Source organism: Zingiber officinale, chromosome 5B (genome assembly GCF_018446385.1).
Source record: "Zingiber officinale cultivar Zhangliang chromosome 5B, Zo_v1.1, whole genome shotgun sequence".
NCBI classification, from domain to species: domain Eukaryota; kingdom Viridiplantae; phylum Streptophyta; class Magnoliopsida; order Zingiberales; family Zingiberaceae; genus Zingiber; species Zingiber officinale.
This window is the reverse complement of record NC_055995.1, coordinates 59,536,329-59,562,409: the sequence shown is the minus strand read 5'-3', so window position 1 is coordinate 59,562,409 and position 26,081 is coordinate 59,536,329. Positions and strand designations below refer to the sequence as shown.

The following is a 26,081-nucleotide window of genomic DNA, read 5'->3' as shown; positions in this document are numbered from 1 at the left end:
GCGAAAACCCTGAAATCCCATGCCACCGGATCCGTGCGAAGATAAAATTTTACATGTACAAGTTTTTTTATCCTAGATCTACATTTGATCTACATGGTTAAGAGATTACCCTTGTAGCGAAGCCCTTCGCGAATCCCGCTCATCCAAAAGTTGCCGGATCTCGAGTGTGTTCAAGTGGACACATCTCTATACGTATCCACACGAACAATAGAGATGGAGAAAGCACTTAGAGTGTGCTAGCACTCTAATGGTGTTCGGCCAAGGAGGAGGAGAGGGAGACCAAGAAGAGAGGAGGAAGAAGATGAAGTTAAGTTTGCCTTGAATTAGCACACAAATGCACTAATTCCTCCTTTTAAGTGGCCGACCACACAAGGAAGACCAAGAGTCATGGCTCTTGGTTTTCCCTCATGATGTGGCACACACATGTGCTAACCTTGATGATGTGGAACATCATCATTGGCCCACTTAATGCCAACTCACAAATGAGGTGGCAATGGTCAAGTCAAACTTAACCTTTCATCTTCCCTCTCAAGTCAAGTCAAACTTGACTTAAATTCTCCCATGGTTGATCAAATTCAACCATTTGATTCAAATCAATTTAATATAATGAATTTCTATTCATTGATTAAATTCATTCAATGAAACATAATCTAAATTAGATCCATTGAACACATGAATCAAATCGAGTCCAACGCAATTAGTTTAATTTGGATTACTCTTAATCCAATTTGGTTCATCACATGAACCTAATCCTCTAGGTACATCAAATGAACCTAATTTCCATCTAATTGCCCTTTGTGTGTGACCATATAGGTTCTTGTAACGTTGACAATGCTCCTAAACTCATTTAGAAGCATAAGTAATGAGCGATATCTAGCAACACATCATTACTACCCAAGTTACAAGAATGTTGAGATCCAACATCACCTTGTGACTGTTGGGTTTTTCGGGCCGCGAAAACCGCGTTTTCGCCTCGCGGAAACCCCGAATCACCCTAGCCATTGGATCTCGTGCGAAGAAAAATTTCGAAAACAAGAGTACGAGTTTTATACTATGATCTACAGTAGATCTACAAAGGAAAAACATTTTTACCTTCGAAGCGTGCCCTCTCAAATCCCGCTCGTCTAACGGTACGCCGGATCTCGAAGTTGTCAACGTAGACAACTCTCTAGTGATATCCACACGAATAAGAGGTGTTCTCTAACACTCAAGGATGGAGAAGAGAGCACCCAAGTGTGCTAGCACTCTCTAGGGCTCTCGGGTAGGATTTAAAAGGGAAGAAAGGAGAGAAATAAAAGGGATCTCACATAATCCACTAGGTACCCTCCTTTGTGACCTTCACTTCACCCTTTTCTTGGAACACAACTCATACACCTTCTTGCCTCCCTTGAAACCCACGGCAACGGCAAGAGAAAGGAGGAAGAGAGCTAGGAGGAAGAGAGCTAGGAGGAAGGAGAAGCATTCAACACACTTGAATGACACAAAATGAAAACCACCTACACCATTAGTGTGGCCGACCACACACATGTAACCTCCCCATTTAATGTGGCCGGCCACATTAAATGGAATGGGAGGTGTAACCTCCATGAGGTGGCACACCTCATGAGGTGGAGATGATGTGGCTGCCATGTAGGATGAGTCATCCTCCATGAAGTGGCAATACATCAAGTCAAACTTGATGTTTCAACTTCCCATTTTGGTCAAGTCAAAATTGACCAAATCTCTTCCATGTTGAGTTGAATTCATTCTTTGATTCAAGCCAATTTCAATCTAATGAATATCAATTCATTAATATAAATTGACTTAATGAATCAAATTTAAATTAGACTCATTCAACAATTGAATCTAATGGAGTCTAACTCAATAAGTCTAATTTAAATCAATCTGAATCCAATTGGTTCATCATATGAACCTAATCCAATTGGTTCATCATATGAACCTAATCCAATTGGTTCATCATATGAACCTAATCTCCATCCACTTGTTCTCTGTGTGTCACCCAATAGGTTCTTGTAACGTTGGCAATGTTTCTAAACTCCTTTAAAAACATAAGCAATGAGCGGCATCTAGCAATACATCATTGCTACCCAAGTTACAAGAAATGTTGAGATCCAACATCACCTTGTGACTATTAATTGTGACTCTTCACAATATATGACAAATGTCCTTCTATCCTAGACATCTAGATTAATCAATATGAGGCATAGACCGTGTCATCCTCTGATCAATCTAAATCCTGAACTCCAAGTAGACTCACTAAATCAAATGAGCTCAATATCTCATATTGACTCATTTGGGCATGGCCATGCACTTCGTGGTCTCACTCTATCAGGAATACCGATGTCTCTCCCGTCATATAGGAGGGATAGATCCCATCTACATCACTCACATCTCTCCGCATAATTTGTTACATACCCAGTAGTCGCCTTTATAGCCCACCCAGTTACGGGTGACGTTTGACGAAACCAAAGTACATAACTCCTTATGTATGGAACCATGGTGACTTCAAGTCTAAGGACTAGTAGTCATACTAATAGTCACATGAGAAAGTATATGACACTCATATAACGATCCATGATACTTTCTCATGGCGGGTCATTCAGTATACATTCTCTAATGTATACCCATGTGTCAACTTGATATCTCTATATCCATGACTTGTGAGATCAAGTCATCGAGTTGACCTACATGCTAGTCTTATTGCATTAACATTGTCCCTGGATGTTAATACTCGACTAGGAATGATTAAGAGTAGTGTTCCCTATATCATCTCACTATCGGTTCAGCTAACCGATTGATATAGGTAAGAACCTTCTACTCAAGGACGTTATTATACTTAGTTTATTTAGCACTAATATAAGTAAGTATAATAACCAAAAACCAAATGCCTTTATTAATATAGAATATGATACAATAAGTCCAAAATACAATCATCAAATGATTGGCTCTAGGGCTCTAGCTAACAGTGACTACTAATTGTGACTCTTCACAATATATGACAAGTGTCCTCCTATCCTTAACACCTAGATTGATCAATGTGAGACATAGACTGTGTCATCCTCTAATCAATCTAAATCTTGAACTCCAAGTAGACTCACTCTAATCAAATGAATTCAATATCTCATATTGACTCACTTGGGCATGGCCATGCACTTAGTGGTTTCACTCTATCAAGAATAACGATATCACTCCCATTATATAGGAGGGATAGATCCCATCTACATCTGTCACGCCCCAAAGGAGTCTCTGCCAGACAAAAATCCGACAGAGTCTCCCCTGTACCAGTGACAATATGAAGCATCACTACAAGCAAAATACATCAGCCACATGCGGCTGGAATATTTATATACACAACCACGCAGTTATAATAACAGCCCACACGGCTGGAATGAAACAATCACAACCACGCAGTTATATATAAAACAGCCCACATGGCTGTACCAAAAACCAACACAGCGGAAAAACGAAAACGGAAAGCCCACACAAGACAAATAGATACAATGCATGCCGGCACGGCTTAAACACAAATACAACACCAAAACCTGAAGATAGCCACATGGCTAAACACAAATACAATGCCAGAAATAATAAAAAGATATACAAAAGAAAACAAGTACGGTCTTCGGATGTGACGTAGGACCCGGCAGACAGGATACTCCGAGCGACACCAACCATCTACAGGCTACCTGAAAACATAAATGTATACATGCGGTGGTGAGTATAGGTAACTCAGCGGGTAATAGAAAAGACAGTGCATGGTCTACAAATAAAACATGGAGATCAAAAGTATACAGTCTCAGTAGGGAATAAAGAACATGCTCATACTATCATAATCAATGCACCTAAACATATCTGACATAATAACCTGACATATAAACTGTACAAACCACAACTAACATAATGACAGATACATACCCAATCTGGAATCGACCCATGGTACAATGATCAGTAAACTCAACAGACATACCCGTGACACCTGTGCAATATAAGTACGACTGCATATACATGTAAAATAAATGACATGTATGCAGCATGACAACCATATGCAACAATCATATCGCAAACAAATGCAACAACGACAATCACATGCAACTAGTATCTAGTAGGCATGTATGCAAATATAACCCCCAGATGCACCGTGCATCATATGCAAAAGTGCATGCATGCTCCATGGTCACCCCCGCCACCTCTCCGAACACCACGACCCCTGTATGGCTGAGAGGCTTGGGTCTGTGACGACTGTACTACCCTCCAGCCCACTATATAGTGGTCGAGGCGGACAGTCCGCTAGTAGCTATCTAACTACATAGCATCAGGGTCCTTGACTGCTCACAACGCCGGATCTCACTAAACCTCGTGACCGGGTGGCACGACAGGACTAGCAGCAACTGCTCCAACTACCACTACCCATGAGTGGCCGAGTGTGCGGTGCTAAACCAAACCAACTGATGACTCTCTCAACCACAAGAGAGACAACGGTGATCAGATGCAATGAATGATGAACATGATATATATATATATATAATCATCATCCATGCAACACCCCAAACCTCATAAATACCTCCAACATGAGTATAATCGTCATGATACCTCCATGTATCCCACCAAACATATGTACACACTACACATGTATAATCAACCAAACATCTCCAATAATCCCACACGACACATGTACACAAAATATAAGTACAATCAACATGTATCCTCCAGTAAAAACACAACAGACATGTGTGTATACCCCAAACATACAATCAACACAACTCCTCCAAAAGTACATGACAAATACGTATGTACACACCACATGTAAATGCACGGTCAACTAGATGACTTCTATAACACATACCCATCTATGTACAGTCCACATCATATACCCAATCAGCATGGGAATACCAACAACCCGACAATCCCTACAAGCCATACACTACACGTGTAATCACAACAGAGTAGATATCAAGAGTGGAGACTGTATATGAATTAAAATAGATCATCACAAGGGTCAAGCATAAGTATCATGCAGGAAAAACAGCAACCGATCATGATATAAGATAAAGCTGCCTAATTCATCCAATAATATCCATGCCCTAAGTACAAGAAAATCTATATAGAGGCCAAGGAAGAAATACCCGCCTTAAAATGTAGATCGTGGCAAGTAATCCCGCGTCGAGACTCTCGTCCCGAATCCAAGTCCTGCAGTAATCAATATATTTATATTTTATTTAGCTAAATTTATATGAATTAAATAGCTAAATAAAATCCCTAACTCAATAGGATCACTCCAATCAAAACTAATCTCTGACTAATCCTCCAAATCAACACATTATTTAATTCCAATAACAAATCCATCTCTCAAATACCAATCCACCACATAATGATATCCACCCACAATAACCTATCATAAAATTAAATCTCTATCATAAATCCACAACAACCTATCATCATCAACAACTAACTAAACCATCACATCTAATAATGCAATCAACAATCAATCCAATGATCCTAAGAATAATCATATAACAATCTACATCAACCAATCACCATGTCCATAATTCCAACTCAATACAAACCCTAATCACTCCAACACATACCAATAACGATCATGTATCCATTCACATAAATCGTTCACCCAATAGCCATTATAAGTCAACTCCAAAACTCACTTATCAAACACTACTCAAACCTCCTTAAAAATCCTTCAATCTTTCCAAACACAATCTACAATCCATCTACTAATCCAAACCAATGTGGGAATTAAATCAATCTTCAAAAACTCACCTAAAACTGGGTATAGTTGATGGTGTTTCACCGCCATCTTTAGAGCTACTGCTGCCCCCTCCCACTCCCATCACCTACTAACCAAACAGCCCAATCTAGATTTAAAATCTTAACCAACAAAGGAGCAATGATCGGATATCTATACCTCATCCATGATCTGTTGGAGTTGTTCCTTGTCCACCAGAGAATCCATCCAGGCAAAAGAAGTGGGATCAAGCTCTCTGCCAATAGGTATAGTCACAGAGAGGAACTCACTCCATCAGGGCAAACGACGCCAGGCGGAAGGGGGAAACAGAAAGGCAATAGATCAATCAGCTATAGGACGATCTGAAATGTGATAATCGAATATAAAATGAGGAACAATCCATGCTAGGGCTCACCTTTACGCCCCCCCCCCTCTTGGCCGAAGACTAACCTATGCAGCCAGCTATGCGATGGCAATGGAAATCTGGAGCTAGGGCACGGCCGAATAGGGGCTCGGGTGCTCGATGCCCGCTGAGATACGAAGGCTCAACCGAGCGTGGTCGAACGACAATAGCATCCGAAGAGGGCGGCTTAACTCCAACATCTTGAGGATCGACGGATCACAGCGGTACGAGAGAGAGAGGGAGGAGGGAGGCTCGACAACGACGATCGGGATGGACATCACCGGCGTGATCAAGAATCACTGGCATTAAGGCAGAGATGTGGTGGGAACCGAGAGAGAGGAGGAAGAGAAAGGTCGGGGAAGAGCCTCTGTCGGCGTCGGCGATCGACCGGAGAGGAATCACACGAGAAAGCCTCGGGGGGAAGAAAGCTCACGCGCGAAGGGAAAACAGAATTAGGAAAGAAAGGAAGAGAAATAGGGATTATATACTTAGGTTTAAGTAATTAAATCCTAAGTTGATTTCTCAATCAAATCCCACTTTAATTGGATATTCCAAACCGGCCTCCGTTGTACCCTGAATTTATCCCTTCAAAACGAGTCATACAGACTCCGTTTAAATCCCGAAAAATCTCTAAAAATTCCTAAAAAATCAATAAGATTTTTCGTCCAATAATATTTATTATTTATTTTACGATATCTTACATTCTCCCCCACTAATAAGAATTTGGTCCCCAAATTTACTGGTCAACTCAGGGATTTTCATCCAATGATAACCTCCAAGCATAATAACCAAACAACATCCTCATCTACTACTCCACCCTAGTATCATAAACATATCTCCATGCAAGATAATCCACCTCCAAGTGAATAGCGATGACTCTGTGGCTATGAGCACACACTGCATCTGCTACTTCCACACTGTTACCTAACCGACTGTGGATTAATCAACTACCTCCGAAATCCAAAATTCACTATCATCAGATCCTCCAACATCTATATAGGGCACTCAAACTATCTATCAGTCTGAGGATGAAAATCTATATTAAAGCAAAACTCCAAACCCAAAGTCTGCTAAAAACGCACTCAGAACCATGATGTGAAATAGCGGATCTCCATCCAATACAATACTCAGAGATATACCATAAGACCTGGTAATCTCTGTACAGCATAATCCTGCTACCCAATCCAAAAGAATCCGTCCTACAAATCGCTAGCTAGGGAGCATAGTCCTCAACAAATCAATGATTACCCGACACACCATATCCTCTCCATATCCTGGGTAATCTCACCACAAAGTCCGTCATAACATGCTCCCAACTCCACTCCAAATTACGAGTCTACTGAAACAATCCTACTGATCTCTGATGTTCAACTTCCACTGGCTGACATACTAGACATCAAGCTATAAAATCCGTGATGTCCTTCCTCATATCGTTCCACCAATAAAAATGCTCTCAGTCTCCCTACATCAGGTGTCAACCGAATGTATCACAAATCCATATCAATGTGTTTCCTACAGTAACTCCTCCCGGATAAGAAATGACTCGGGAACACACATGATCTCCCACGAAAATAAAGAATCCAATTCTAATTCCATGAGAATTCTAGCTATTGGTATGAGATTACTCCGCTCATACTACACCGGAACTGCACCAAACCTCAAATATGATACATCTGTGTAGAGTACAAATCCGTCTACACTAGAAAGTACAACTAAGACAGTGCAGTTAACACTTCTTGTTTCAACTCCTGAAACTGATCTCATACGCGTTTATCCATGAAAATGTCATACTCATCCTGAACAGTCCCGTCAACGGCATAATGCCGAATAAACCCTCAACCAATCTCCCGTAATATCCAGCTAGACCAAAGGAACAGCGAGTCTCCGGTATAGACCACGCCTATTCCCAACTGGTAACAATCTCTATCTCCTGCAGATCTACGGTATACTCCTACTGATCACCACATGTCCACATGTCCTAGTAATTTCACAGAAGACAATTATAATACGCACTACTGAACTTCGCATATAGATGTTCCCGACGAAACATCTATAGAACTATGCGAAGATAGTGTACGTGATCCACCTCGGATCGGGAATAGAGCATAATATCATCAATGAAGACAATGAAAACTAATCCAAACACCCTAGGAATACCAAATACATCGAGTCCATAAAAGCATCTAGAGCACTGTAAGCCTAAATGGTAAATCCAATGACTCATAATATCCGTACAACAGACTCACTCAGCCGTAAGATCCCCAACAAATCTGTGATCTGATCACCAACTACAAATCACCAAATCCATAAATATCACACAAGTGCTACTCCTCATGTCTCTATCAGCATCAAATACTAAACAATAAATCAAACACCCACTAATAGATCATCAAAAGATAACATATCACCACACCTGATCTCACAATATCCATCAAACTCCAATCATCCTCAACATCAATCAATCACACCCGATAGTCTCCTAAACAAAGATAGAGTCAAAGGAAAGTATCCAACCTTCAACCCCTACTACCAACAAACTAAACGTATCCAAAAGTCTGCCAAATCTCATCATCTCATCTTTTCTGATAATCAAATATCCACAGTAAAGGAATGTCAATCCTAAAATCAAAGGGTCATACAATCTCCTGACTAAGAGTCTACCCATCAAGAGAATATCTCCACCACCCTCATAATCATCCTATATATGTCCCTCGACAAATGCTGATAAAAAGTCAAACCCTCTTATATGAAATATAAACTACAAGATCTGGTAAAATGATCACATGGTCAAGGTCTTGAGCCACTAGATAGAGACAATGTTAGTTGAGTCGTCTAATCATTGTCTTGTACCCCATCATACTGTGATTGCTCCATCTGAGGTTCAGTAACCTCCAATATCAAGCAATGAACACAAAAATAGAGGTACACTACAACTAAACAACTGATCAAAATATCTGTCAATCGACGCTCTACCCCTCGAAGATCATCATATTCGAATGTACTCTCAAAGTTATACCCTTGTAACGGTTGTATCTCAAAGTGTTAAGCACGTAGCTTTACACTTTTCCACACCGTGCGGTATCCTATCAGAATGTACCTTCTAAGCCCCCCAACCAGGTACAGACAATCCATAGTCAAAGTCCCCATAGAATAGGATACATCGATCCTCTATAAACTGACTAAGCCGATAATGGTATATGACCAATTCAGTCCTTTCTACACCGGTATAAGTCAAAATATCTAGCCAAGTATGAAACATCCCAAAGATAGGAATCTCTAAAAGTAGAGTAAGTCAGTCCCCTACTGGTCGGACCAACAAAATAAATCGATCATCTCCTAACTGATCTAATAAGAGTAAATCAATCATCCACTGATGAAACTAACTAAGGTAAATCGATACACCACTACCCAAGTCAACCAGGGTAAATCGATCCTCTACTGACCGAACTAATAGGATCACAAAACCAACTAAGATAAGTCAAACCCCAACTGTCCAAGTCAACCAGGGTAATAAGTCAAACCATAACTACACAAGTCAACCAAGTAAATCAATCCTCAACAGGAGTAAACCGGTACTTTACTAACTGAGTCAACACGGGTATACAGATATCACTCACTACACAACTAATGATAACCGAGACTGGTATACGACTCTAACTCTCAACCAACTAGTAGTAACAGACAATAAACTACTGGTAGTATGATATGATGAATCCCCTGAGACTGTAATCCTTGATCTCCATTAGGTCAACCGTGATCAGTGATTGACCCAACACATGCAATGCATGCTACAAACAAATAGGCAAGTACCAACAAGAGAACACTAACACACATCATAACTATATGGGCAACAATACATACACCAACAGAAATGTATGATAACAATATGCAAACATACCTCCTATAGCCTGGAGATGTCCTGCTGCTACCTGGTCCCAAGACCCGAAAAGTCACATCAAGAAAACCGAATCACAAAATCCAAAACACGAATAATAGGCATCGTACCTACTCTGATACCAAAAATTGATATCAGATAAATCTCGAAAATCCAAAACGCATAGCAAGTATCGTAAACCTGCTCTGATACCAAAAATTGGTATCAGATAAATCTCTAAAATCAAGAACACAAAACAAAGCAGGCATCGTACCCGCTCTGATACCAAAAACTGTCACGCCCCAAAGGAGTCTCTGCCAGACAAAAATCCGACAGAGTCTCCCCTGTACCAGTGACAATATGAAGCATCACTACAAGCAAAATACATCAGCCACATGCGGCTGGAATATTTATATACACAACCACGCAGTTATAATAACAGCCCACACGGCTGGAATGAAACAATCACAACCACGCAGTTATATATAAAACAGCCCACACGGCTGTACCAAAAACCAACACAGCGGAAAAACGAAAACGGAAAGCCCACACAAGACAAATAGATACAATGCATGCCGGCACGGCTTAAACACAAATACAACACCAAAACCTGAAGATAGCCACATGGCTAAACACAAATACAATGCCAGAAATAATAAAAAGATATACAAAAGAAAACAAGTACGGTCTTCGGATGTGACGTAGGACCCGGCAGACAGGATACTCCGAGCGACACCAACCATCTACAGGCTACCTGAAAACATAAATGTATACATGCGGTGGTGAGTATAGGTAACTCAGCGGGTAATAGAAAAGACAGTGCACGGTCTACAAATAAAACATGGAGATCAAAAGTATACAGTCTCAGTAGGGAATAAAGAACATGCTCATACTATCATAATCAATGCACCTAAACATATCTGACATAATAACCTGACATATAAACTGTACAAACCACAACTAACATAATGACAGATACATACCCAATCTGGAATCGACCCATGGTACAATGATCAGTAAACTCACCGGATCTGCAACAGATACACCCGTGACACCTGTGCAATATAAGTACGACTGCATATACATGTAAAATAAATGACATGTATGCAGCATGACAACCATATGCAACAATCATATCGCAAACAAATGCAACAACGACAATCACATGCAACTAGTATCTAGTAGGCATGTATGCAAATATAACCCCCAGATGCACCGTGCATCATATGCAAAAGTGCATGCATGCTCCATGGTCACCCCCGCCACCTCTCCGAACACCACGACCCCTGTATGGCCGAGAGGCTTGGGTCTGTGACGAGCCCACTATATAGTGGTCGAGGCGGACAGTCCGCTAGTAGCTATCTAACTACATAGCATCAGGGTCCCTGACTGCTCACAACGCCGGATCTCACTAAACCTCGTGACCGGGTGGCACGACAGGACTAGCAGCAACTGCTCCAACTACCACTACCCATGAGTGGCCGAGTGTGCGGTGCTAAACCAAACCAACTGATGACTCTCTCAACCACAAGGGAGACAACGGTCATCAGATGCAATGAATGATGAACATGATATATATATATATATAATCATCATCCATGCAACACCCCAAACCTCATAAATACCTCCAACATGAGTATAATCGTCATGATACCTCCATGTATCCTACCAAACATATGTACACACTACACATGTATAATCAACCAAACATCTCCAATAATCCCACACGACACGTGTACACAAAATATAAGTACAATCAACATGTATCCTCCAGTAAAAACACAACAGACATGTGTGTATACCCCAAACATACAATCAACACAACTCCTCCAAAAGTACATGACAAATACGTATGTACACACCACATGTAAATGCACGGTCAACTAGATGACTCCTATAACACATACCCATCTATGTACAGTCCACATCATATACCCAATCAGCATGGGAATACCAACAACCCGACAATCCCTACAAGCCATACACTACACGTGTAATCACAACAGAGTAGATATCAAGAGTGGAGACTGTATATGAATTAAAATAGATCATCACAAGGGTCAAGCATAAGTATCATGCAGGAAAAACAGCAACCGATCATGATATAAGATAAAGCTGCCTAATTCATCCAATAATATCCATGCCCTAAGTACAAGAAAATCTATATAGAGGCCAAGGAAGAAATACCCGCCTTAAAATGTAGATCGTGGCAAGTAATCCCGCGTCGAGACTCTCGTCCCGAATCCAAGTCCTGCAGTAATCAATATATTTATATTTTATTTAGCTAAATTTATATGAATTAAATAGCTAAATAAAATCCCTAACTCAATAGGATCACTCCAATCAAAACTAATCTCTGACTAATCCTCCAAATCAACACATTATTTAATTCCAATAACAAATCCATCTCTCAAATACCAATCCACCACATAATGATATCCACCCACAATAACCTATCATAAAATTAAATCTCTATCATAAATCCACAACAACCTATCATCATCAACAACTAACTAAACCATCACATCTAATAATGCAATCAACAATCAATCCAATGATCCTAAGAATAATCATATAACAATCACCATGTCCATAATTCCAACTCAATACAAACCCTAATCACTCCAACACATACCAATAACGATCATGTATCCATTCACATAAATCGTTCACCCAATAGCCATTATAAGTCAACTCCAAAACTCACTTATCAAACACTACTCAAACCTCCTTAAAAATCCTTCAATCTTTCCAAACACAATCTACAATCCATCTACTAATCCAAACCAATGTGGGAATTAAATCAATCTTCAAAAACTCACCTAAAACTGGGTATAGTTGATGGTGTTTCACCGCCATCTTTAGAGCTACTGCTGCCCCCTCCCACTCCCATCACCTACTAACCAAACAGCCCAATCTAGATTTAAAATCTTAACCAACAAAGGAGCAATGATCGGATATCTATACCTCATCCATGATCTGTTGGAGTTGTTCCTTGTCCACCAGAGAATCCATCCAGGCAAAAGAAGTGGGATCAAGCTCTCTGCCAATAGGTATAGTCACAGAGAGGAACTCACTCCATCAGGGCAAACGACGCCAGGCGGAAGGGGGAAACAGAAAGGCAATAGATCAATCAGCTATAGGACGATCTGAAATGTGATAATCGAATATAAAATGAGGAACAATCCATGCTAGGGCTCACCTTTACGCCCCCCCCCCTCTTGGCCGAAGACTAACCTATGCAGCCAGCTATGCGATGGCAATGGAAATCTGGAGCTAGGGCACGGCCGAATAGGGGCTCGGGTGCTCGATGCCCGCTGAGATACGAAGGCTCAACCGAGCGTGGTCGAACGACAATAGCATCCGAAGAGGGCGGCTTAACTCCAACATCTTGAGGATCGACGGATCACAGCGGTACAAGAGAGAGAGGGAGGAGGGAGGCTCGACAACGACGATCGGGATGGACATCACCGGCGTGATCAAGAATCACTGGCATTAAGGCAGAGATGTGGTGGGAACCGAGAGAGAGGAGGAAGAGAAAGGTCGGGGAAGAGCCTCTGTCGGCGTCGGCGATCGACCGGAGAGGAATCACACGAGAAAGCCTCGGGGGGAAGAAAGCTCACGCGCGAAGGGAAAACAGAATTAGGAAAGAAAGGAAGAGAAATAGGGATTATATACTTAGGTTTAAGTAATTAAATCCTAAGTTGATTTCTCAATTAAATCCCACTTTAATTGGATATTCCAAACCGGCCTCCGTTGTACCCTGAATTTATCCCTTCAAAACGAGTCATACAGACTCCGTTTAAATCCCGAAAAATCTCTAAAAATTCCTGAAAAATCAATAAGATTTTTCGTCCAATAATATTTATTATTTATTTTACGATATCTTACATTCTCCCCCACTAATAAGAATTTGGTCCCCAAATTTACTGGTCAACTCAGGGATTTTCATCCAATGATAACCTCCAAGCATAATAACCAAACAACATCCTCATCTACTACTCCACCCTAGTATCATAAACATATCTCCATGCAAGATAATCCACCTCCAAGTGAATAGCGATGACTCTGTGGCTATGAGCACACACTGCATCTGCTACTTCCACACTGTTACCTAACCGACTGTGGATTAATCAACTACCTCCGAAATCCAAAATTCACTATCATCAGATCCTCCAACATCTATATAGGGCACTCAAACTATCTATCAGTCTGAGGATGAAAATCTATATTAAAGCAAAACTCCAAACCCAAAGTCTGCTAAAAACGCACTCAGAACCATGATGTGAAATAGCGGATCTCCATCCAATACAATACTCAGAGATATACCATAAGACCTGGTAATCTCTGTACAGCATAATCCTGCTACCCAATCCAAAAGAATCCGTCCTACAAATCGCTAGCTAGGGAGCATAGTCCTCAACAAATCAATGATTACCCGACACACCATATCCTCTCCATATCCTGGGTAATCTCACCACAAAGTCCGTCATAACATGCTCCCAACTCCACTCCAAATTACGAGTCTACTGAAACAATCCTACTGATCTCTGATGTTCAACTTCCACTGGCTGACATACTAGACATCAAGCTATAAAATCCGTGATGTCCTTCCTCATATCGTTCCACCAATAAAAATGCTCTCAGTCTCCCTACATCAGGTGTCAACCGAATGTATCACAAATCCATATCAATGTGTTTCCTACAGTAACTCCTCCCGGATAAGAAATGACTCGGGAACACACATGATCTCCCACGAAAATAAAGAATCCAATTCTAATTCCATGAGAATTCTAGCTATTGGTATGAGATTACTCCGCTCATACTACACCGGAACTGCACCAAACCTCAAATATGATACATCTGTGTAGAGTACAAATCCGTCTACACTAGAAAGTACAACTAAGACAGTGCAGTTAACACTTCTTGTTTCAACTCCTGAAACTGATCTCATACGCGTTTATCCATGAAAATGTCATACTCATCCTGAACAGTCCCGTCAACGGCATAATGCCGAATAAACCCTCAACCAATCTCCCGTAATATCCAGCTAGACCAAAGGAACAGCGAGTCTCCGGTATAGACCACGCCTATTCCCAACTGGTAACAATCTCTATCTCCTGCAGATCTACGGTATACTCCTACTGATCACCACATGTCCACATGTCCTAGTAATTTCACAGAAGACAATTATAATACGCACTACTGAACTTCGCATATAGATGTTCCCGACGAAACATCTATAGAACTATGCGAAGATAGTGTACGTGATCCACCTCGGATCGGGAATAGAGCATAATATCATCAATGAAGACAATGAAAACTAATCCAAACACCCTAGGAATACCAAATACATCGAGTCCATAAAAGCATCTAGAGCACTGTAAGCCTAAATGGTAAATCCAATGACTCATAATATCCGTACAACAGACTCACTCAGCCGTAAGATCCCCAACAAATCTGTGATCTGATCACCAACTACAAATCACCAAATCCATAAATATCACACAAGTGCTACTCCTCATGTCTCTATCAGCATCAAATACTAAACAATAAATCAAACACCCACTAATAGATCATCAAAAGATAACATATCACCACACCTGATCTCACAATATCCATCAAACTCCAATCATCCTCAACATCAATCAATCACACCCGATAGTCTCCTAAACAAAGATAGAGTCAAAGGAAAGTATCCAACCTTCAACCCCTACTACCAACAAACTAAACGTATCCAAAAGTCTGCCAAATCTCATCATCTCATCTTTTCTGATAATCAAATATCCACAGTAAAGGAATGTCAATCCTAAAATCAAAGGGTCATACAATCTCCTGACTAAGAGTCTACCCATCAAGAGAATATCTCCACCACCCTCATAATCATCCTATATATGTCCCTCGACAAATGCTGATAAAAAGTCAAACCCTCTTATATGAAATATAAACTACAAGATCTGGTAAAATGATCACATGGTCAAGGTCTTGAGCCACTAGATAGAGACAATGTTAGTTGAGTCGTCTAATCATTGTCTTGTACCCCATCATACTGTGATTGCTCCATCTGAGGTTCAGTAACCTCCAATATCAAGCAATGAACACAAAAATAGAGGTACACTACAACTAAACAACTGATCAAAATATCTGTCAATCGACGCTCTACCCCTCGAAGATCATCATATTCGAATGTACTCTCAAAGTTATACCCTTGTAACGGTTGTATCTCAAAGTGTTAGGCACGTAGCTTTACACTTTTCCACACCGTGCGGTATCCTATCAGAATGTACCTTCTAAGCCCCCCAACCAGGTACAGACAATCCATAGTCAAAGTCCCCATAGAATAGGATACATCGATCCTCTATAAACTGACTAAGCCGATAATGGTATATGACCAATTCAGTCCTTTCTACACCGGTACAAGTCAAAATATCTAACCAAGTATGAAACATCCCAAAGATAGGAATCTCTAAAAGTAGAGTAAGTCAGTCCCCTACTGGTCGGACCAACAAAATAAATCGATCATCTCCTAACTGATCCAATAAGAGTAAATCAATCATCCACTGATGAAACTAACTAAGGTAAATCGATACACCACTACCCAAGTCAACAAGGGTAAATCGATCCTCTACTGACCGAACTAATAGGATCACAAAACCAACTAAGATAAGTCAAACCCCAACTGTCCAAGTCAACAAGGGTAATAAGTCAAACCATAACTACACAAGTCAACCAAGTAAATCAATCCTCAACAGGAGTAAACCGGTACTTTACTAACTGAGTCAACACGGGTATACAGATATCATTCACTACACAACTAATGATAACCGAGACTGGTATACGACTCCAACTCTCAACCAACTAGTAGTAATAGACACTAAACTACTGGTAGTATGATATGATGAATCCCCTGAGACTGTAATCCTTGATCTCCATTAGGTCAACCGTGATCAGTGATTGACCCAACACATGCAATGCATGCTACAAACAAATAGGCAAGTACCAACAAGAGAACACTAACACACATCATAACTATATGGGCAACAATACATACACCAACAGAAATGTATGATAACAATATGCAAACATACCTCCTATAGCCTGGAGATGTCCTGCTGCTACCTGGTCCCAAGACCCGAAAAGTCACATCAAGAAAACCGAATCACAAAATCCAAAACACGAATAATAGGCATCGTACCTACTCTGATACCAAAAATTGATATCAGATAAATCTCGAAAATCCAAAACGCATAGCAAGTATCGTAAACCTGCTCTGATACCAAAAATTGGTATCAGATAAATCTCTAAAATCAAGAACACAAAACAAAGCAGGCATCGTACCCGCTCTGATACCAAAAACTGTCACGCCCCAAAGGAGTCTCTGCCAGACAAAAATCCGACAGAGTCTCCCCTGTACCAGTGACAATATGAAGCATCACTACAAGCAAAATACATCAGCCACATGCGGCTGGAATATTTATATACACAACCACGCAGTTATAATAACAGCCCACACGGCTGGAATGAAACAATCACAACCACGCAGTTATATATAAAAAACCAACACAGCGGAAAAACGAAAACGGAAAGCCCACACAAGACAAATAGATACAATGCATGCCGGCACGGCTTAAACACAAATACAACACCAAAACCTGAAGATAGCCACATGGCTAAACACAAATACAATGCCAGAAATAATAAAAAGATATACAAAAGAAAACAAGTACGGTCTTCGGATGTGACATAGGACCCGGCAGACAGGATACTCCGAGCGACACCAACCATCTACAGGCTACCTGAAAACATAAATGTATACATGCGGTGGTGAGTATAGGTAACTCAGCGGGTAATAGAAAAGACAGTGCACGGTCTACAAATAAAACATGGAGATCAAAAATATACAGTCTCAGTAGGGAATAAAGAACATGCTCATACTATCATAATCAATGCACCTAAACATATCTGACATAATAACCTGACATAAACTGTACAAACCACAACTAACATAATGACAGATACATACCCAATCTGGAATCGACCCATGGTACAATGATCAGTAAACTCACCGGATCTGCAACAGATACACCCGTGACACCTGTGCAATATAAGTACGACTGCATATACATGTAAAATAAATGACATGTATGCAGCATGACAACCATATGCAACAATCATATCGCAAACAAATGCAACAACGACAATCACATGCAACTAGTATCTAGTAGGCATGTATGCAAATATAACCCCCAGATGCACCGTGCATCATATGCAAAAGTGCATGCATGCTCCATGGTCACCCCCGCCACCTCTCCGAACACCACGACCCCTGTATGGCCGAGAGGCTTGGGTCTGTGACGACTGTACTACCCTCCAGCCCACTATATAGTGGTCGAGGCGGACAGTCCGCTAGTAGCTATCTAACTACATAGCATCAGGGTCCCTGACTGCTCACAACGCCGGATCTCACTAAACCTCGTGACCGGGTGGCACGACAGGACTAGCAGCAACTGCTCCAACTACCACTACCCATGAGTAGCCGAGTGTGCGGTGCTAAACCAAACCAACTGATGACTCTCTCAACCACAAGGGAGACAACGGTCATCAGATGCAATGAATGATGAACATGATATATATATATATAATCATCATCCATGCAACACCCCAAACCTGATAAATACCTCCAACATGAGTATAATCGTCATGATACCTCCATGTATCCTACCAAACATATGTACACACTACACATGTATAATCAACCAAACATCTCCAATAATCCCACACGACACGTGTACACAAAATATAAGTACAATCAACATGTATCCTCCAGTAAAAACACAACAGACATGTGTGTATACCCCAAACATACAATCAACACAACTCCTCCAAAAGTACATGACAAATACGTATGTACACACCACATGTAAATGCACGGTCAACTAGATGACTCCTATAACACATACCCATCTATGTACAGTCCACATCATATACCCAATCAGCATGGGAATACCAACAACCCGACAATCCCTACAAGCCATACACTACACGTGTAATCACAACAGAGTAGATATCAAGAGTGGAGACTGTATATGAATTAAAATAGATCATCACAAGGGTCAAGCATAAGTATCATGCAGGAAAAACAGCAACCGATCATGATATAAGATAAAGCTGCCTAATTCATCCAATAATATCCATGCCCTAAGTACAAGAAAATCTATATAGAGGCCAAGGAAGAAATACCCGCCTTAAAATGTAGATCGTGGCAAGTAATCCCGCGTCGAGACTCTCGTCCCGAATCCAAGTCCTGCAGTAATCAATATATTTATATTTTATTTAGCTAAATTTATATGAATTAAATAGCTAAATAAAATCCCTAACTCAATAGGATCACTCCAATCAAAACTAATCTCTGACTAATCCTCCAAATCAACACATTATTTAATTCCAATAACAAATCCATCTCTCAAATACCAATCCACCACATAATGATATCCACCCACAATAACCTATCATAAAATTAAATCTCTATCATAAATCCACAACAACCTATCATCATCAACAACTAACTAAACCATCACATCTAATAATGCAATCAACAATCAATCCAATGATCCTAAGAATAATCATATAACAATCACCATGTCCATAATTCCAACTCAATACAAACCCTAATCACTCCAACACATACCAATAACGATCATGTATCCATTCACATAAATCGTTCACCCAATAGCCATTATAAGTCAACTCCAAAACTCACTTATCAAACACTACTCAAACCTCCTTAAAAATCCTTCAATCTTTCCAAACACAATCTACAATCCATCTACTAATCCAAACCAATGTGGGAATTAAATCAATCTTCAAAAACTCACCTAAAACTGGGTATAGTTGATGGTGTTTCACCGCCATCTTTAGAGCTACTGCTGCCCCCTCCCACTCCCATCACCTACTAACCAAACAGCCCAATCTAGATTTAAAATCTTAACCAACAAAGGAGCAATGATCGGATATCTATACCTCATCCAAGATCTGTTGGAGTTGTTCCTTGTCCACCAGACAATCCATCCAGGCAAAAGAAGTGGGATCAAGCTCTCTGCCAATAGGTATAGTCACAGAGAGGAACTCACTCCATCAGGGCAAACGACGCCAGGCGGAAGGGGGAAACAGAAAGGCAATAGATCAATCAGCTATAGGACGATCTGAAATGTGATAATCGAATATAAAATGAGGAACAATCCATGCTAGGGCCCCCCTTTCCCCCCCCCCCCCCCCCCCTCTTGGCCGAAGACTAACCTATGCAGCCAGCTATGCGATGGCAATGGAAATCTGGAGCTAGGGCACGGCCGAATAGGGGCTCGGGTGCTCGATGCCCGCTGAGATACGAAGGCTCAACCGAGGGTGGTCGAACGACAATAGCATCCGAAGGGGGCGGCTTAACTCCAACATCTTGAGGATCGACGGATCACAGCGGTACGAGAGAGAGAGGGAGGAGGGAGGCTCGACAACGACGATCGGGATGGACATCACCGGCGTGATCAAGAATCACTGGCATCAAGGCAGATATGTGGTGGGAACCGAGAGAGAGGAGGAAGAGAAAGGTCGGGGAAGAGCCTCTGTCGGCGTCGGCGATCGACCGGAGAGGAATCACACGAGAAAGCCTCGGGGGGAAGAAAGCTCACGCGCGAAGGGAAAACAGAATTAGGAAAGAAAGGAAGAGAAATAGGGATTATATACTTAGGTTTAAGTAATTAAATCCTAAGTTGATTTCTCAATCAAATCCCACTTTAATTGGATATTCCAAACCGGCCTCCGTTGTACCCCGAATTTATCCCTTCAAAACGAGTCATACAGACTCCGTTTAAATCCCGAAAAATCTCTAAAAATTCCTGAAAAATCAATAAGATTTTTCATCCAATAATATTTATTATTTATTTTACGATATCTTACAACATCACTCACATCCCTCCGCATAATTTGTTGCATATCTAGTAATCGCCTTTATAGTCCACCCAGTTACGGGTGACGTTTGACGAAGCACTAGTAGAATTTTGGCTTTTTACTTCGCCACTCTTTACTTCGGCGATTGTTAATTACGAAGTAATATATAACAATCAACTTCATTAATAATACTAGCGAAGTAAAATATTAATTTTTACTTCGGAATTTAAAAAACAAGGGTTTCACTATTAATTTTAATAATATTTTACTTCGGTACATTAATTTTGATAAAGTAAAAAAAATTAAAATATATATAAAAAAAATTTTGTGTGAAGTAAAAAGATGAACCGGATGAGAATTAATTAGATGTATAATTTCCATCTCACTTCTAATTTTTATAAATCTTAATTAACATTATAATTGCTAAAATAAATAACCACTCCAAAATATTCCAAGCCCTAGCAGTACTCGTGCGTCTCCAACCTTCACCGCGCCTCACGTTTTTCCATCTCCATCGAGCTTGTGTCTCCAACCTTCATCGCGCCTCACCGTTTTTCCATCTCCATCGAGCCTCCATTTTTTCATCTCTAGCTTGCATCTCAGTCCTCCGCGTCTCAAGCTTTGCATCTACGTTCTCCGCGTCTCCAGCCTGTGTTTCCAGCCTGCGTCTCCATCCTTGCGTCTCCGTCCTCGGTTTTTTGCGTCTCCAGTTGTGCGTCTCTAGCCGTGCGTCTCCAGCCGTGCGTCTCCAGCCGTGCGTCTCCGTCCACCATTTTTGCGTCTTTAGTCTTACATTATATGTCAGTCATCTACCGCCCTTTCTCAAATCTAGTTTGATGTTTCTAGAAATCTGCTATAAGTTCTTATTTTGACTAATTTATAGTTCATCGTTTTCGATTTTCAAGGAATCAGTGAACCAAGGAAAGAGCCAAACCGAGGAAGATCCACTGCGGCTTGGATCTGAGCCTCTGTGGCTTTCCGACTTCTCGGCTCGTCTTCTCTTGGGCTCCTGCTGTTAATTGGATCTGGTGAACTGAGGGAAATGGTGCCGCAGTAGCTTCTTGTGGCGTCTCTTGACGTAGATTCTTCACTTTATTGGGTGTCAAACTGTATTGGACGTAGTTCGACGAGGTTTTGTGGAACCGGTGAGGTAACCGTGGAAAGATTCAATTTTGGTGGAGATATGGAAATTCAAGGTACGCGTCAGAGTCGGATAACTTAAATTCATTTTTTTGCACTGGTGTTTTACTTAATCAGAACTAGCAAATTTTGAATGAAATTCCCATTGGAGGAATAGGGCCGTCTTCTTTCCTCTCCAAAGGTACTTTTTTTCCCTTCGAGTCTAGATTTGGAAAGGTAGGTTAAAAAAATAACATACAGTGAGCGGTGAGAGGGACTCTTGTAACCCTCCCATCAAGAATAGTTTTCAGGGTCTCTTTAATTTCCTACGGTAAATTTCGAAGATTATTTAACCAATAGTATTTCATAACCAGTGTGTTAATTATCAATATTCCAAATGATTTTTTGTATTTGTATTTAGTATAAAGGTTTCATGATGTGCACAGGTGTTCATTCAGTACTTTCATGAAACCTTGCAATTTATGTGAAATTCCGGCAAATAAGAATTTCATCATGATTAAATTATTGTATGCAGTTTTAATATGAGCCAGTAAGTACTATAGTAGTATAATAACTTTGGGTCTGCAATTGCTCCATGCAATGGAAGCATTAGTCATATGCTAATGACTTTAGTTATTGAACCATAGACTGTGATGAACAACATGGGGGTATCGAGGTGATGATAACTAGCTTCCACGAATGGAGAGAATGCAAAAAATCTCTTTTGATTCTTTGAGAGGAGAATCCATATCGTCTTGAAGAATGAACAAGAAAGAGAGGATCATTTTGTTTAAACTTGTGTACATATAAATTTTGTATGCAAAATTATTTATGTGTACCTCTTTCAAAGAAAATAAGCTACTCTAAAATGAAACATCTCCAATAACTTAGTCATGGTGGTTTGACTCACTGTTACAACTAATTTCCATTAGAACAGAATCTATAGTATAAAAAGTCTATAATTATTTTCTGATGCAGCAAAGAAGCACATAACAAAAGCTTAGGTCACAAGCCAACAATTTGAATCATGGCAGCCATATGTTAATATCTTAACACAATTCCTCTCTTATGACTTTGTTGTCTTGTTGGATAAAGTATGATGAGGATGATATAAATAACTTGCAAATATATAAGTGTTTGTTTATTATGGTCAAGCAATCATGTAATTTATGCAATATTTAGTTATTTAAATAATGATTGAATCATGATAGAATTGTTTTATGTGCTATTAATTTAAATCAATAGTATTTTTTCATGTGGACATTTGACATGCCTGCCACCATTAGAGTTCATGGCTTTTGGAAGTAATGTTTTCTATGTTCCTATGTAGCAAGGTAACTCATGTCTTGTCTTTCCTTAAATTTTAAATTTACTATATTGAATATATAACCAGAGCAATTCGTATTCTTTTTCTTTTCTTTGTATTCAATTTCCTTTGCTTTTGTCATCATTACTCAAAGGAATCATCATGGTTAGGCCAACTAAATTGTGCTTATTTCAGATTAGACTAGAAGCTTATTTCAGATATAACAATTTTAGTCAATGTTATATTTTTATTTTTGCAGGTACCATTGGATCTTGACTATCGTCAATGAAGATAAAAATATAATATATTTATTGGACGCTATGTCTAATAGAAACCGAGACGATGCATGGAATACTATGATGACCAAGTAGGTAGTAGATTGTGTTGATTTTGAATGCATTCACTTATAAATATGAAAAATATAACTTTTTTACTTTTTAAAATGTAGTTGGGTCAAGATGTACAATGCCTCAAAGGGTATTGCTAAATCACCAGGTTTTAAACAATTGACGGTATGTATTGTACATATATATTAAGACATAAATGGATAGTTCCTATTATTTGGATTGTAATTGTTGTATTACTTTTTTGATTACATTATAGGGTAATCTAAAACAAAGTGGTTCTGTTGAATGCAGATATTGTGTGATGAGGTACATGAAAGACATAGTTGAATGTGAAAATCCACAGTTGGAGAAGATGGTGAGTTTCTTCTTTATGATATATAATGAATGTAATGATTTTTAAATCTAATGTATTTTTGTAGATTTTATAAATCTAATGCATTTTTGTTTTTTTTACATAAAAGTTTGCAGGAACAATCAAGAATCAATATTACAACCAATCTCAATATGATGAAGTCAGAAGTGAATGGAGCAAATTTATCTACTTGTATCTAGGTGCCTAAATGGGTCATGTACGTTAGGATAAATATTTTATTTTACATTATAGATTTTTTGACATACATACCTGTGGATACACTTTTGGTTTATGGATGTACTTTTTAGTTATGCTTGTGGATATATATATATATATATATATATATATATATATATATATATTTGTGGATTGATGGATAAATTTCTGGATTGTTATGGTATTTGTCATTTTGTGGATCTAATTAATACATTTTAATTTTGATGAAGTGAAAAATATTTTTTTACTTCATCACATTAAAATTGTGCCGAAGTCAAAGGTAACATTTACTTCACCGCAGTTTAATAATTGCGAAGTCATATCTTATCAATTACTTCAGTATAATACAAAACAATGATGTCTTGGTAATCAATTACTTTGTTAATAAATATAAACTATGAAGTAACATAATACCAATTACTTCGATAAATAAAAAATATGGCGAAGTTATATATTATATTTACTTCGCCAATCAATATAAACCGTGATGTTACATGTCATCTATTGCTTCAACACGTTACACAACCGATGAAGTAAAAGATATTTTTTTACTTCAGCAATACATTTAAATCGTAAAGTTATATATTATTTTTTACTTCAGCACTTTACAAAACAAACGAAGTAAAAGATGTTTTTTTACTTCAGCATCGGTCCAACTTTGAACCGGTTTTGCCTCTTTGAACCGGTCAAAGACTTCGCTTTTTTCCTAGATACAACTTCGGTAATACGATGAAGTAAAATAGTACCCTATTACTTCACGTGCGTCTACTTCGGTAATTATCTATCTACGACTTCGGAGAATATACGAAGTAAAAAGTCAAAATTCTACTAGTGAAGCCAAAGTATGCAACTCCTTATGTAGGGAACCATGGTGACTTTAGGTTCAAGGGCTAATAGTCATACTAATAGTCACATAAGAAAGTATATGACACTCATATAACGATCCATGATACTTCCTCATGGCGGGTCATTCAGTATACATTCTCCAATGCATACACATGTGTCAACTTGATATCTCTATATCCATGACTTGTGAGATCAAGTCATCGAATTGACCTACATGCTAGTCTCGTCGCATTAACATTGTCCCTGAATATTAATACTTAACTAGGAATGATTAAGAGTAGTGTTCTCTATATCATCTCACTATCGATTCAACCAATCGATTGATATAGATAGGAACTTTCTACTCAAGGATGCTATTATACTTAGTTATTTGGCACCAATACAAGTAAGTATAATAACCAAAACAAATGCCTTTTTATATATATAGGAATATGATACAATGAGTCCAACAAACATCATATGATTGGCTCTAGGGCTCTAACTAACAGATTGCCCTAGCAATCTCCATATATTGTCAAACATCAAAATTCAAACATCACGACTCAAGCTTGACCCAACTCAAGCTTAGTCAAACTGGTCAAACTTGACCAAGGGAAATTGCCCAACAGTAGTTACAGTGTTGTAGCAACTACTTGGAATATTAACTGCTACAACGATGTAACAATTACTTTGACGGCTAGCTGCTATAGCGTTGTAGCAGCTACTTGGAATGTTAACTGCTAAAATAGTGTAGCAGCTACTTCGACGGCTAGCTGCTATAATATTGTAGCAACTACTTGGAATGTTAACTGCTACAATGGTATAGCAGTTACTTCGACAGCTAACTACTAAAATATTGTAGCAACTACTTGTAATGTTAACTGATCTACCGGTGTAGCAACTACTTCGACGGCTAGCTGCTACAACGTTATGGTAACTACTTGAAATGTTAACTGCTCGA

At 39.5% G+C, this 26,081-nt stretch overlaps 1 long non-coding RNA gene across 1 annotated transcript; it reads left to right on the top strand.

Annotated features, from left to right (window-relative positions):
* The first annotated feature begins 21,881 nt into the window (after positions 1-21,881).
* Positions 21,882-24,256, top strand: LOC121987431. The gene is made up of 5 exons (XR_006113584.1): positions 21,882-22,151; positions 23,640-23,747; positions 23,829-23,892; positions 24,019-24,082; positions 24,189-24,256. It is a non-coding gene; the product is annotated as an uncharacterized LOC121987431 (long non-coding RNA).
* Positions 24,257-26,081: the final 1,825 nt, after the last annotated feature.